Source organism: Apus apus, chromosome 3, assembly GCF_020740795.1.
Source record: "Apus apus isolate bApuApu2 chromosome 3, bApuApu2.pri.cur, whole genome shotgun sequence".
NCBI lineage: Eukaryota > Metazoa > Chordata > Aves > Apodiformes > Apodidae > Apus > Apus apus.
The window spans coordinates 45,797,135-45,810,485 of NC_067284.1; positions in this window are offsets into that span (position 1 = coordinate 45,797,135).

A 13,351-nucleotide genomic window follows, 5' to 3' on the forward strand; every position below is an offset into this window, starting at 1 on the left:
CTCCCTCCCTGCATACAGCTAGGCCATGTAAGAGTGGTTACGTTTTCATGAACCAGACATCTGAGACTGCTCTGCAGAAAAGCATCAGAGAAGAAAATCTAGTAAGTGAAAGCGTGCCAGATTTTGGCAGCTTGGATAGCTTCTTGTTTTTCCTCAGCAAGCTGCCCTCCTTTAAGGTAGATCTGAATTAGAAACCAAAAGAGACACAAATAAACTTCCAGGATTGGATGCTGAATGTCACTCGTAAAATTTCACTTGGTCTCTTACACCAACACATCAAACATTTCCCTCCCACACACATATATACCTTGTTATTTTGCTTTTGCTGACCCTTCACAAGATGACCTCCTTTGCAGCTCCTCATACACGTAAGGTAGTTTGAAAGTGCTGCTGTACTGTGCTTAATCCTGACCCAAAGGACAAAAATCATTATGCTGCAAGGAATACTGCAGCATCTGTGGCAATTAACACTTATTCCTTGCTGCTGACCTTGTGTATGATGCTCAGCAGGCAAGGATACAGGCCACTGACAGCCGAAGAAATGGTTTTATTTATTAATTGTGAAGCTCCAGGTTACAGAAATGCCACTCAGACTTGCTATGCTTCCCATATAAATAATTGATCATTTTATAGTTCAACACAGTTACTACAAGAGCATGTAATGTACAAAGGACCAAGCATTTTGTGATACTTAGTGATGTAGATAATCCAGTGAAAGCCAGGCAAGATTTGTTCACATGGTTCCTTCCTTCACCCATTACTTGACAAGACCACAGGCTGAATGCAGTTATGGGAACTGCTACTTCAAACAAAATCCACCTACAGAGCATTGTGCCTCGCCCTTTACAGGAGTATCTTACTCCGTCATTGCTAATAGATTTCTTGGAAATCTCTGAGAGTCAATGAGTGTTCCTTCAAAGGTTAAGCACCTTGTCTGACCATCCTGAAAGTTAACCAGGCACATTTATAAATCTAAGTTCTCCCAGTTCTATGCAATATCACTTGGTCAATCCAACCCATGAATTTCCAGCACAGTCCATGCTTTTCATCTTCACTAAGACATCTAGGAGTTAGAGAACCTGGGAGAAGCTAACCTAGAGAAAACACTGCAATAATCCTTCCTGCTATTAATGTCTCTGCTGTCATTAATATGCCTGACACAGCCTTAGTCTTATTTAATGTAAGTAAAATGTAAGAATTTAGTTAAATACAAGAATAATGTTCTTCAGCACAAGACACTCCTGGATCTCTTTCTCAAGATGTTTAATTTCAACTAGGAAGATGGCTGTCAAATAAACCAACAATCCTCCCTGCATACCTATGAAGTAAGGATGCATGCACCCAGACACTATGAAAAATGACCACATACTAACCTGCACATGCTAAAGAGAGCTTCAGAAATAGCAAGCATCATCAGTGAAACAGCTGTCCTCCCTGCAGCAGCAAATTTTACTGTAGCAGTACCTTGGGTGGATTTCCCTCCTAATGCCTCTTTCATGTCCTATTGTATTATAACACATCCAGTCCAAGAGGTAAGACAAGTTCCCAAAGCTGATGAAAAAGCACTGACAAAAACACTTAAGCCAGACTTACAATTTCACCTAAAATTGAAGCCTGTGATTTAGTGACACTTACAGTAATAACAGAAGCAAATTCTGGAAGTAAATAAAAGCCATTTCCTGCTTCTGTCATGCTTTAGGGAGAGGATTGGAAATGCCAACTTACACAAACTCCTTACCAGCACTTGAAGATGGAAGTCTTTTTCTTATGCACAAGGACTGACTCCAGAATTTTTTCAGCTGTGAATTTAAGTGCTCCAAATTTTATAACATAAATTACATGGTAATTTACTCTGGTTTAGAAATGGTGATATTTTTTTATATTTTATTTTTTTTTACAATTTACTCTGGTAAAATTAATAAATATATATCACAGTTATCTGCCCAGTTGATCGACTTGTATTTTCTTTTCTCCTACATGTGGGAACTGCCAACTTGATAGAAGTCTGCATCCCCTACAAGACCCACCTGTGCTGTAAATGAAACAGCAAGTTATATCTCCCCCACTGCTGTACTGCAGTGTTTCAAGCCTCCTTTGGAAGGACAACCACAAAGTATTAGAATATAAATCCTTTCTAATGCCCATTCCATCCTTGGTCTATCTGCTATCACTGCTAAGCAGAGTGCCAATTAGTGTCAGTTTTAATGGTGGTTTCTGTACTACAAACATTCTTCAACTGAGAATTGGACTAAAAGACCATTGTCTCATTTCACACTGGAAACCAAAACAGTCATCATGCAGTAATAACTTTTGGTCACTGCTAACCCAGACCTCATCAAACCAGTGACCTTGAAATGAAAAGGTCTGCATCCCACTCCCTTTCCTTCCATTTCTCAAGCAGAATGGCAATGCCAAGAGTTCTTAGGATTGGAAAGAATCCAAATGTAATGGATATGACATTGAACCCTGAGCCCTAAATTGGGACCCGTAATCGATGACCCTAGGACAAGCTCTCACCACCAGTTGATAGCCATCCAAATTTTTTCTATTACAATCAGCTTTGGTATAGCCTGATTTATATGCAGAATATTGGATATTTTGGACTCAGACCACTTAAATTATTTGGCCCTTATTTATTTGAATTATTAGTTCTGATTAATTGAAGAGCTTTGTTACCAAGCCAACATTGCATTGTGTACAACTTGAGCCAAGCAGTAAGATTATTCGGAGTAACAGAGATTATAATTTGCTTCACTGTATTTTATTTCTATTTTTAAAGGTTACACATACTGCATTAGCTGGGTTAATATACCTGGTGGTGTCTAATTTCCACTTGTCTTGTGTTGCTTTTTTTCTGTATAACAGTTGCTGTCTTTTCACTTTCAGAAAATCAAGACCCAGAATTTAAAGTATGAAATGTGTATGTATATACTTATATGTGGTATAGAAATTACAGGACAAGTATCTACATATGCTGTCAGTTTTAAACAAATTGATCTAAGGCTCTGAAAATATTCAAATGTGAGCATTCTACTTTTAGGTCCATGATATTTAAAATCACTAAGGCTGGATTTTGCATAGCACATGAGACTTTATTTCTGTTAAAAAAAATAGCAACTCTAAATCTGTTTCGTCATGCCCAAGTCACTCTTTATGAGACATGTAAGAAAATGAAGTGTGGATTCTCATGAATGGAGCAATAACAATAAAATTAGAAACAAAAGAATCAGACAGAACAAAGCTGCCTTTTTTTTTTTTTTTTTTTTTTTTTAAGATTCTAAATCACACATAAAACATTTGTTCTGCTCCAGCTCTTTGTGAACTAATTGGCTCTCCTGGAGGGACAGGTAATTGTACTTGACTACACAAGCTGTCCTGAAGCTCCCTTGGAAAGCTCCAGTAAGCTTCCAGTGTTAGCAGCCATCAAGGATTTCACAGGTCAGGCATTGGATCGATACAGCTAAAAGCAGCAGGGACCATAATGTCGACAGCAGGTTTCAGAAAACGCTGCAAGTGCCAGTTTGTTCCCCTTCATGCAGAAGCTCAAGACAGCTTAATTAACCCTTGGAAAATACAATTTATCCAGAGGCTCTGCAGGTCTGTACTAGGCCTTACTGGTGAACTGATAGCAGAGATACTGTAGCTGGCAGCTCTGAATTCCCATTTCCTCCTTTAATGCTGTTTCAGTTAGGATGCAAACAAACATTATTTTAGGTGGATGTGTTCATCTTGTCCTGAAGACCATGCTACAGGAGGCTGCAAAGGCAGCTGTTTTGTTAGAACCTGCCTGTGATTTCAGCAGGAGCCTGGCCCAGCAGGTGCATTGATCCCTCACACCTTGGACTGTATGTGTGTGCGTGCATCTGAGTGTGTACATGTACGTGTGTGAGAGAGAGAAAGAGGGGGAAAGAGTCATCTCCCATAGGTCCAAATGCTTCTTTGCCCCCTTGTAAAGATGTTCCCTTGTTAGTTGTCTATTTTTACTGTCTTTTAGTATCACATGGCCATGAAAAGTACAGACAAGGTAATTTTCCTCATCCCAAAACACCTATATTTTAGAACACAAAGGACTTGCCAAGGATGTCAGACCAGTAAGAACTTAGCTTGCCCAATGTGATATTTAAATTTGTGTCTCCAACGCCAGGCCTACAGGCCAGAAGGTTTTTTCTTCCACAGCTCTTTTCAAGCTAAGGAAATCTTCTAAACCAACATGCATAGAGTAACTAAGAAATAAAAAAATACCCAAGTTACTGAGGTTTAGGAGTTTTAGTATGTAAATTTGCCTTTGAACTCAGTTAACTCATGTTGACTACTTATACTTCCATTAGTTATGTTTTTAATTTGTATCATTTTATTTGAATCACATAAATGTACCTTGCTCAGTTTATATTTACTTTCTTCAGTAAAGGAAAACATACCACTTCTCTTCCAGAACAGTAAACTCTCACTGGAGTAAGCAAGGTATATACCACTTTCTTTTCACTGGCTTGTTACTGTTTCTGATAGTAAAAGATTATGTGAATGAGTAGGATGAAGTGCATAAAAATCAAAATAGAAAGATTTTTTCATGTGTGTGCATGCATAGCATCATATACACTCAGACATATAAATGAACACTTGTAACATTAACTATGCAACAATGAATTAATATTTTCATCTTCAATGACCATTAAAGGTGTATGAATTTATGATGAATTACAAAAATCCTGAACAAGAAGCAACCAGGAATTTTAAAAAAGGAAAAGCAGGCCAGACTATATACATTATTCTTGTTTTAACACTCACAAAAACACTGCACAAAGCACACTTGATAGAATTATTTAATATATCTATGCCACAGTCCCTCTATCCAAGCAACTAAAGATTAATTTTTCAGGATAGCTTGTAGGAGACAGTCTGCCAGAGGTAGTGAAAGATGCTGCCTGAAGGTCTGCAAGCAAAGGGCAATGATAGATACTTGACACATTTCAACCTGCTATATTGCTACCTGCTGGGGAACCAGAAGGTTCTGAGGTAGGTCCACACTTGTTTGACATTTATATTAATGACAAGCAAGAAAAAAATAAAGCAGTGCTTGAATGACAAATGCAGAAGTGAGAAAGGGCTGGACCGTGCCCAACATAGGTGTGCATATACAGAAGATACATTGCTGATGAAGAACTTTACTGAGGTAAAGGCTAGCTTCACATGAGCAAAACCATCTATAAACACAAGTAGATTGTATTCTCCACAAGGAGAGGGTTTTGCAGATTAATTGGAAATGAAAAAAGACATAAGTAGCCCATACAAAAGAATTTTTATGGCTGCTTACACCAACTATTAGTCTGTCTCCAGAATCTGAGAAAACATCCCACTGTTTTAAAGTATTTACTTACAGTTTGGACTACAACCAGAACATGCTCGAAAAGACCACAGAATCCAGCTGGTTATCTAAGATTTGTCAGATCAAAGATAAAAGAAGTACTGCTAAACATGTTCTTCCAGTTCTTAGAAAAGCTTGAAGCTGGACTGAAGAATGCACAAGATATTAGATGGTGTAAAGGCAAGATTTATAATTACTGCTAGGATGTCAATTAAATTAGTGAACATTTTTGGCTCCAGAGTACACATGCGTGTCTATGAAAAGGCATTGAGGTATGCAGGTGTGAAAAAAAGAGCTGAATTCTTTTTCTACCTGTGCCACCAATCCTCTTGCTGTTTCTTTTTTCCTGTCACCCTATCTTTTTAACTTTACAAACACCTTTAGGTTTTTAGGTATTTTTAGTGTTTTGGGCTTTTGGGGTTGTTTTTTCTGTTTCTTTTTTTTCCCTCCAATATTTACCACTGTAAGGACCTGACCTCAACTGGAACTGCTAGATGCCACCATAACACACAGGAACATCTGACTAACTGGTGTGCACCTAAGAGCAATCACAACATTTGTAGTTAATGCCACAATATGCCCTTGTGCTTAACAAATCAAGTATTGCAACATGTCATGTTCCAGTGCTACTGAGACACAATAGTGTCCATGCTGGTTAGATTGCTTGCTTTCATCTGCCACTGCTTGCAAGCCACCTGGGGGAAGGGGGGGGGGGGGGGGGAAGAAAAAGAATAAAGTATTGCAAGCATTTTCTTCAGAAAGTACAGATGGTTTCTGAGGACACACAGTGAAGTGTATTTTGGCAGTTTATGACATATTCCAGAACATATCAGGTAAAGATCCTTAAGGAGAGCTCTGCTCTGACATATTCTAAACAGTGTTGTTCATTAGAATCCGTAAGAATAAAATCTAAATCTGTCAAACCTCAAAAATTCCATTTTAATAATATCAACAAAGAGCTTTTACATTCCCACAATACAGTTTAAAAACTAAATTCTCCTGTTAATTATCATGGATTACAGGCTCTCCAAGGTTAAGTATCTATTTCTGTTTAAAGGTCGACACTTTAAGTGCTCTAAAATCCACATACTTGCTAAAATTACCTTGAAATTTGGTGTCCCTCATAGGAATCCAAGGTAAGGTTAGAGTCATAAGCTTAGGGTCACATTTGCCTGTGCTTTTCAAGATATGGCCTGGAAAAACAGGCTTTCCTAAATGATAAAATTTTGATAAACTGTTTTTTTCTGTTCTTGCATATCCTTAGTGGATCAAACCACAGCTTTCCACAGTGCTCCAAATGTTCCTAACACTCAACATTCAGCACCCTGAATAGATAAGGGTCCAAATTTCTGATCCTTCAAGACTATAGAATATATTCAGATGCTGAAATCAAGAATGCCTTCCACCTCACTGACCAACTTTAAAGTAAGCTGGGTGGTACAAGAGGATGCATAGTATTATCTTAATCTACTTTATACCCAGTGGCACTTGGCATCTGAACCTCAAAAGGAATTCTGAAAAGCAGCTGCATATATATTAGTAATGCAAAATCCTTTGACAGACCTATTTTATTATTTAGGGAAAATAAAATATTTTTTAAAAAGAAACCACATTACAAGTATGATTTTTTTGCTTGGAGGACAGGAAAACTAATGAACAGTAAGGAGACTGAGGAAGGTAGAGCATTTTAAGGGAAGTGGGGAGCCAGACAAGTATGTCACAAGACTAAGAACTTGAGGAGACCAAGGAGGAAGGGGGTGAGCAATTTTCATGTTTTTTCTCCCCTCTTCAGTGTGTGTTAGGAGTTTGAGGCTTCTCTACATTTGTGTAAGGTTCTGGGGAAACCCTGTTCCTGTGGAAAGCAAGGTCAGGTGTCCAAAAGCATGTTCTGTACACACGCAAGGAATACAATTTTAAATCTGTGAAAACCAGGACATTCAAAATAAGTTACCTGCCACCTCCTTGAAAGGGTGGGATGATGGAAAAGGCCAGTCCTTGTATCTAACTTGGACAAAGCCATAGGGAACAAGGCCATAGGGGTGGGATAATGAGGTCAGGGGGATACAAAAAGACTCTTATGACCTTCTTTTTTAAAAGACTCAACCCTATTTTTAAACGACTCTTATGACTTTAATTTTAAAGGGATATTAGCTTAAGGAGACAGGAAAAAGGGACTGGAAATGGTGACTAGGGAGGCTATATGTTTTCAGAAAAATTACAGAAGGCAGACAGACTCACTAGTTTTATACTATGTATTTGAAATTCCTGTAGCCATCCAGTCATTAAAAAAAAAAAAAAAAGCTCAAATGTTGGGCAATGTGTCAAATTTGTGATTTCTGTGTTAGTAAGCAAGAATTTCTGATTACATAAAGCATCTGCTTGCTGATGGTGTTATGAGGAAAATATGGTATGAGTTGATGACCATACGCTTAGTTATTTCTCTGCAACAATTTGTTGAGGGGGCTGTCTCAACTCAGGGCATGTGGTGTTAGTCTTACCAGGAGGAAGTAAAGTTGAACTTTAATACTGTTTAAGCTCAAAAAGTCTTAAATTCGTACACGTCCCTGTGTATACAAAGACACGTTTCACTCATACTCCACACAATCTGATCTGTTTTTGCTGAGAAATTTGATATTGACAGGCTGAGTCATACACAGTCCAGTACCACTTAAAAATGCTTATAATTCATGGGTGGGGGAGGGCTGGGGGGGTAAGGGTGTCACGTTACCACAAAAAAAACCCACAAGTGCCGAGTTTGTACACTATTATATATGCGGAATGGGACATCTACATATGTGCAACTGTTGTACCAACCAGTAAAATGTTCTAAATAGTAATTCTCTCAATAATATGTGGTTTAAAACATTCCTAAACTGTTATTGTTGTCAGGCCGAATTTACCTTAGAAGTTTCAGCTGAAAAGAGTACCTAAAGAGAAAATACCCCAAAAGGAAATGTCCAAGAGGAAATTTGGCTAGCACCAAAAGAGGTCATTTGAGGTTCCGCTTGTATGAATAATATTTCATTAATATATTTCCCCCAATGTATCACAAAAATAGTGCAAAATAGAAGCTTATCAAGCCATACATTCATTACTTTTAAGTTCTGTTTTTAGATTCAGTGACTCAACTCTCCTAACCTTTCATCACTATCATCCACATAAGGCCAAATTATTTTGGAAAGCCAAAAGGCATCTGGTAAATCTTACAAAAACTGCTCTAGGAAGGAAGAATAAAACTGCATAAAGAAGTAAGAAGAGGCTTTTGCAAGGCTGCAACACAAAAAACCTTTTTGTTAAATCTCCTTTAAGAATGCTACAGCAGAGCTTCTTGCCCATCTGTTGCTGAAACACATGCACCTTGTGGTATCATAGCTCACAGTGTCTGCTTCACAAAGAAGCTGGATTGGTGTTTGCTGGGTGTGTCCAGCCAGGACATGGAACTTTTTCAGTCAGGATCTAAGTCTGGAGAACCAAAAGAGGAAATGCAGTTCTAGCATATCAAAGTCACTTGAAACCAAACCAAAACACCAAACCCAAACAAACACAAAACCCAAACCAAAACAAAAACCAAAACAACAAACCTTGCCTCCCTTCAGAATGTGCCCAGTGTACCCAGAAGCGTGTGTTGTCCCCCTTCTGATCACATCACAAGGAAGTTGGTTACTGGTTTTCTTTTTTTAAGAGTCTTCATTGTAGTTTGACATACAGATGCCTGCTACAGCATTCAGGCATTTGAGTCAGCAGGTATGTGCAATTGGTTCTACACGAAAAGAATGCTTATAGAAGCCAAGGAAACAGGACTGCAGAAGCCTGTCTTGCAAACACGAGCACAAATCATGACCCTGTAACAGCAGACAGCTGAAACTGCAGAAGTCCATAGCATATCACCAAAGGCTTATTGCAGGTCAGAACTGCTCCTGCAGGTTGATGCAAAGAGAGTGAGAAGGGGAAACAGAAGGCATAAAGACAGTCAACGTAAACCCAAGGAAGTGACAGATGGAAGTGTACCCAAGTGTGCACATGATGCTCATTGTGAAGAAAGTCTTAGTTGCTCATAATTATACACACTTAATATGGAGGTGAATTCACTATATAAATCAATAGCTGTATTTTCTCCAAGCCCAAAGAGATCATGATAGAATTAGATGTAGCAAAGGGCCCAACAACTGAGGAAAAACTGAAACGTTAGGTGTCATCAGAAAAGATCACTAAAGCCATGAAAACTGACAGCCATCACTCTACCCAGAATGGGGATACATAGAGGACTGGTACAGAATTACAACAGAATCAGGTTAGGAAAATCATCGTACCGCTCCTATTGCTGCCAGAGGATAGAGAATAAAATCTTGCTACTTTTGAAAGAAACAACTGCCTTTCACAGCAGTTTAAGACACCTGGCCTGAACACTTCAGAAGAACTAATTTGCTTTTCAAATCTAGCCAAGATAAACCAATGTCCACCCACATTCCTGAAAAGTGTAAAGGCTAGTGATTTTACAGATAGCAGACATTTTCCCATAAGAAATAATGTAATAGAAGAGGGATAGATGCACACAGGGACTTAAAAAAAAGAAAATCACACTATTTAAATGCACAGGGCCAGTATGGTGAAACATACTATCTTCCCAATTACACTAGCAACATTGTTCATAACAGCAAGGTCTGAACTGGGGGAATGCAGAAAAGGTATGCTACTGCACAGTCACACAGGTGATACTCCATGCATTTCTATCAGCATTGATGTGATACATAACTATTACTTGCATGTTAAAAATACTGAAGACTGTTGTATCTCTTATTTTAACATGAACAAGTTCTTAACAGACACCAACCACATCAGTGCAACTGGATGGCTCAGGGCGGTCAGTCTCTGTCAGAAGCTGAAAGGAGGGAAGAAAAATGACAATGAGATGATCGATGGTTAGCTCAAAACATGACGGCTAAAGAAGTCACAGATACCAACACATTACTGTATAGACACAACCACTCACAGTCAGAAGTCTCTGCTAACCATAGAAATCTGTTGCTCTAGCTAACTGTTTCCAGGCGAAGTTAGCCTGTTTTTTCTTTAGAGCTGTTGTTGCTTGAAAGAAAACCTGGGGAAAGGCATAAATAAGAGATGCTTTGCCTTGCTAGAAATAACATAAGGACCATATGGTTAGAAAGGGACAGGCTCCAGTTTCTTTGTCTGTGCACACTACCGTACAGAATAAAGCTTCTGAAAACTGGGAGAAAATGGTTAGTGTAAGCTATTAACTCTGTAATTTTCTACAATGTGCTAGGTAAGTATCCTGTGAAATAACAGGACTAGAAAGAGCTCTGTGGCTAGAAGGACTGTAAACATCAACCCTCAACAACTGTTTAGATAGGGACCTGTTTTAAATCCTGAAAGCCTGGGATCACTTTATTTAGGCAGCAGTGGGGCAAAAGATGATTTAGAAATAGCTTCCTGGTGTGTCTGGAAATACATCTGTATTTCATCATATAATAGAACAAACATGGCATAGTTCAAATGCAGGAATCTGTTATATAGATAATGTGCTCATCATAAGTACAAATTAGGAAGCTCCTCTGGGAAGATCAGCCTATTCTGAAGGTCACTGTCAGGTCAGATTTATTCCAAAGCAGCTTTTTTTAACCCAGCCTCAAACTAACACGCTTCTCTTGCACACTCAGCTTTTGTTCAGATGAGTTTGCATTTGTGTTTTGCTTCTTAATTTCAGAGATGCCCCAAACTTAGGCATACTCCTTGCTTTCTTTATCACATTCAAAACCTTCATGCTGTAGTGTCATACCTGGTGAAAGCTGACACTTGCCACTGCTGTCACTCCTTTTCTATTGCTGATGTGTGGCTTCTAAGCCTAAGCTTCATGCATTGAGCCCTGTTTCCCCTGCAGCCCTACGCCAGCAACAGGAGACAACACTTCGCATTTATGAGCAGAGGAGAAGCAACATAGTTGTCCCTTATCCTTCTCACCCCAGTCAGATCTCACATTGCAATAAAGCAGTATTATGACTATACAGAAGAAATAACATTCAGCATAAGAAGGATCTGAAAAGTTTTTCTATGAAGAAGGGAGAGGAGTGTGAAGTCATCTATGAAGAACTGTCAGGTAAGGTGGGGCTTTTCCAATAAGAGGGGAACGTGATGAGAAGGGAAAAGCAAGGCAAAAAGCAAAGGGATTAATAGGAAGAACAGAGTCAAAATGCTAGTAGAAAGATAGACAAGGAAGGAAATATCTTGTAGCTATACATTTTATGTATAAACCTACTGATCTATTGCTGTTTTTGATGTTGATTTTCTGTGGAACCTTAGAAGAGGCATGACTTTTTCATGTGCATGTGTATAGTGAAGATAGGAACACTCCACCCCACAGGGAAGTGGCAACAGTTTCAGCTACTTCGAAGGAAATACTTCTGCTTCTGTAGGTTATATCTATACCAGAACAACAACAAAAGGTGGAGGGATGGGGGGGGGGGGGATGAAAGTAATCGATGCAGAAGCTTAAATAGTTTGTTGTTGCAAGTCAGGCTGTGGAAAAATACACAAAACCTTGTATTTTCTTCTCAAAGCCAAAAACTCAAGAGTCGTAGGAGTTTATTCTAGTTAAAAGGCAGGACTGGCAATGGAACTATGTATCTCTCCAAGCAATTCTGTTCATCTCTAAAGAGTGTGCAAAGCTCCATTTCTCTGAAGATGGCAGGACTAATCAAGAAGCATTTTTTTTCCCCAAATTCTAAGATCCCTTCTCAGTTACTGCTTAAGCCTGTAGCCCTCCTCCCAGGGATTTTTCCATGACTTGTGCATTATTTTCTTCTCTCTCTCCTCTAGTCAGAAATGCACACATTCAGTTAGTTTCACTGGTCCCTAGAAATACACCTTTGTTCTATTTATTCATCCTTCTGTTTACTTTTGACAGACTGAGATACAGTCTGTCAGATTTGGACCAAATCTGTTGCCCCTTCTGAAGCCCAGATGGTAGGACAATTTCTAGCCTCACCACTTGTAGCTGTTCATGGAACTAGCCTCTGGCTTGACAACAAGCAAATTATGTAACATCGAAGTTGTATCTGATTCTTATTGCATCAAGGACTTTTATTCTCTCACTGTTGTTCTCTGATAGTTGAAGTAATAGCCTAGCTGTCTTGGGATATTGCGAGTCAATAAAAAAATTCAGCTCTTTGTAAAAAAAAAATAATAAAATGTTGGAAACCATGAAACCACAGAAACTGGGATACAAACCTAACCTTTACTTAATCACTTCAAGTCTATCCTAAAACTTTGCAGAGATGTCTATATAATTTCTGAATGCTTGAGACTGACAATTCTGTATTTTATATAATCTGCAGATTTAATACATGGGTTTTTCAAGTTACATAGAATTTCCATTACAGATGCAAGAGACTTACAGGTACTTCCCAGAAAAAGCAAATACAAGTATGAAGAAGCTGTTTCCATGACTGTCTAAAAGCTTCAATAACTTTTTACTGTCTTGTTGAAATAAAATTTTCACCATTTTACCGTAAGTCCATAATATAGGTATTAAGCTTGATGACATGGTCCTTAATGAAGATCTTACTTAGACTACAAAACACAATGTGATACTTGAATATAGCAAGAAGCCTATAGCAAGATACCTACAGCCTACACATCTGTCAGAATGAAAATTTGAAGTCTGAATATTCTGTTTTTCAAACCTGCAGTTCTGGGTGACTGTAAATATTAGAAAGTACTGAGGGGTAGATTATTTCAGAAATTAACTTTTCTTTACATCAAACAAAACAAATCCAAATCAACACCACCAAAACCCAAACAAATATCCCCACAATATTTAAAATAAAAGAGAATGCTCTAAGTACTTGCCAGAATTTGGAAATTCTATGGATTTCTGAAGAGAAAAATATTTACATTTTTATTAGATCACAAATACCATGTTAACTTTTTAGGTCAAAAAAGTTAAATGGTTAAAAAAAGGCTCTTTTATCACTA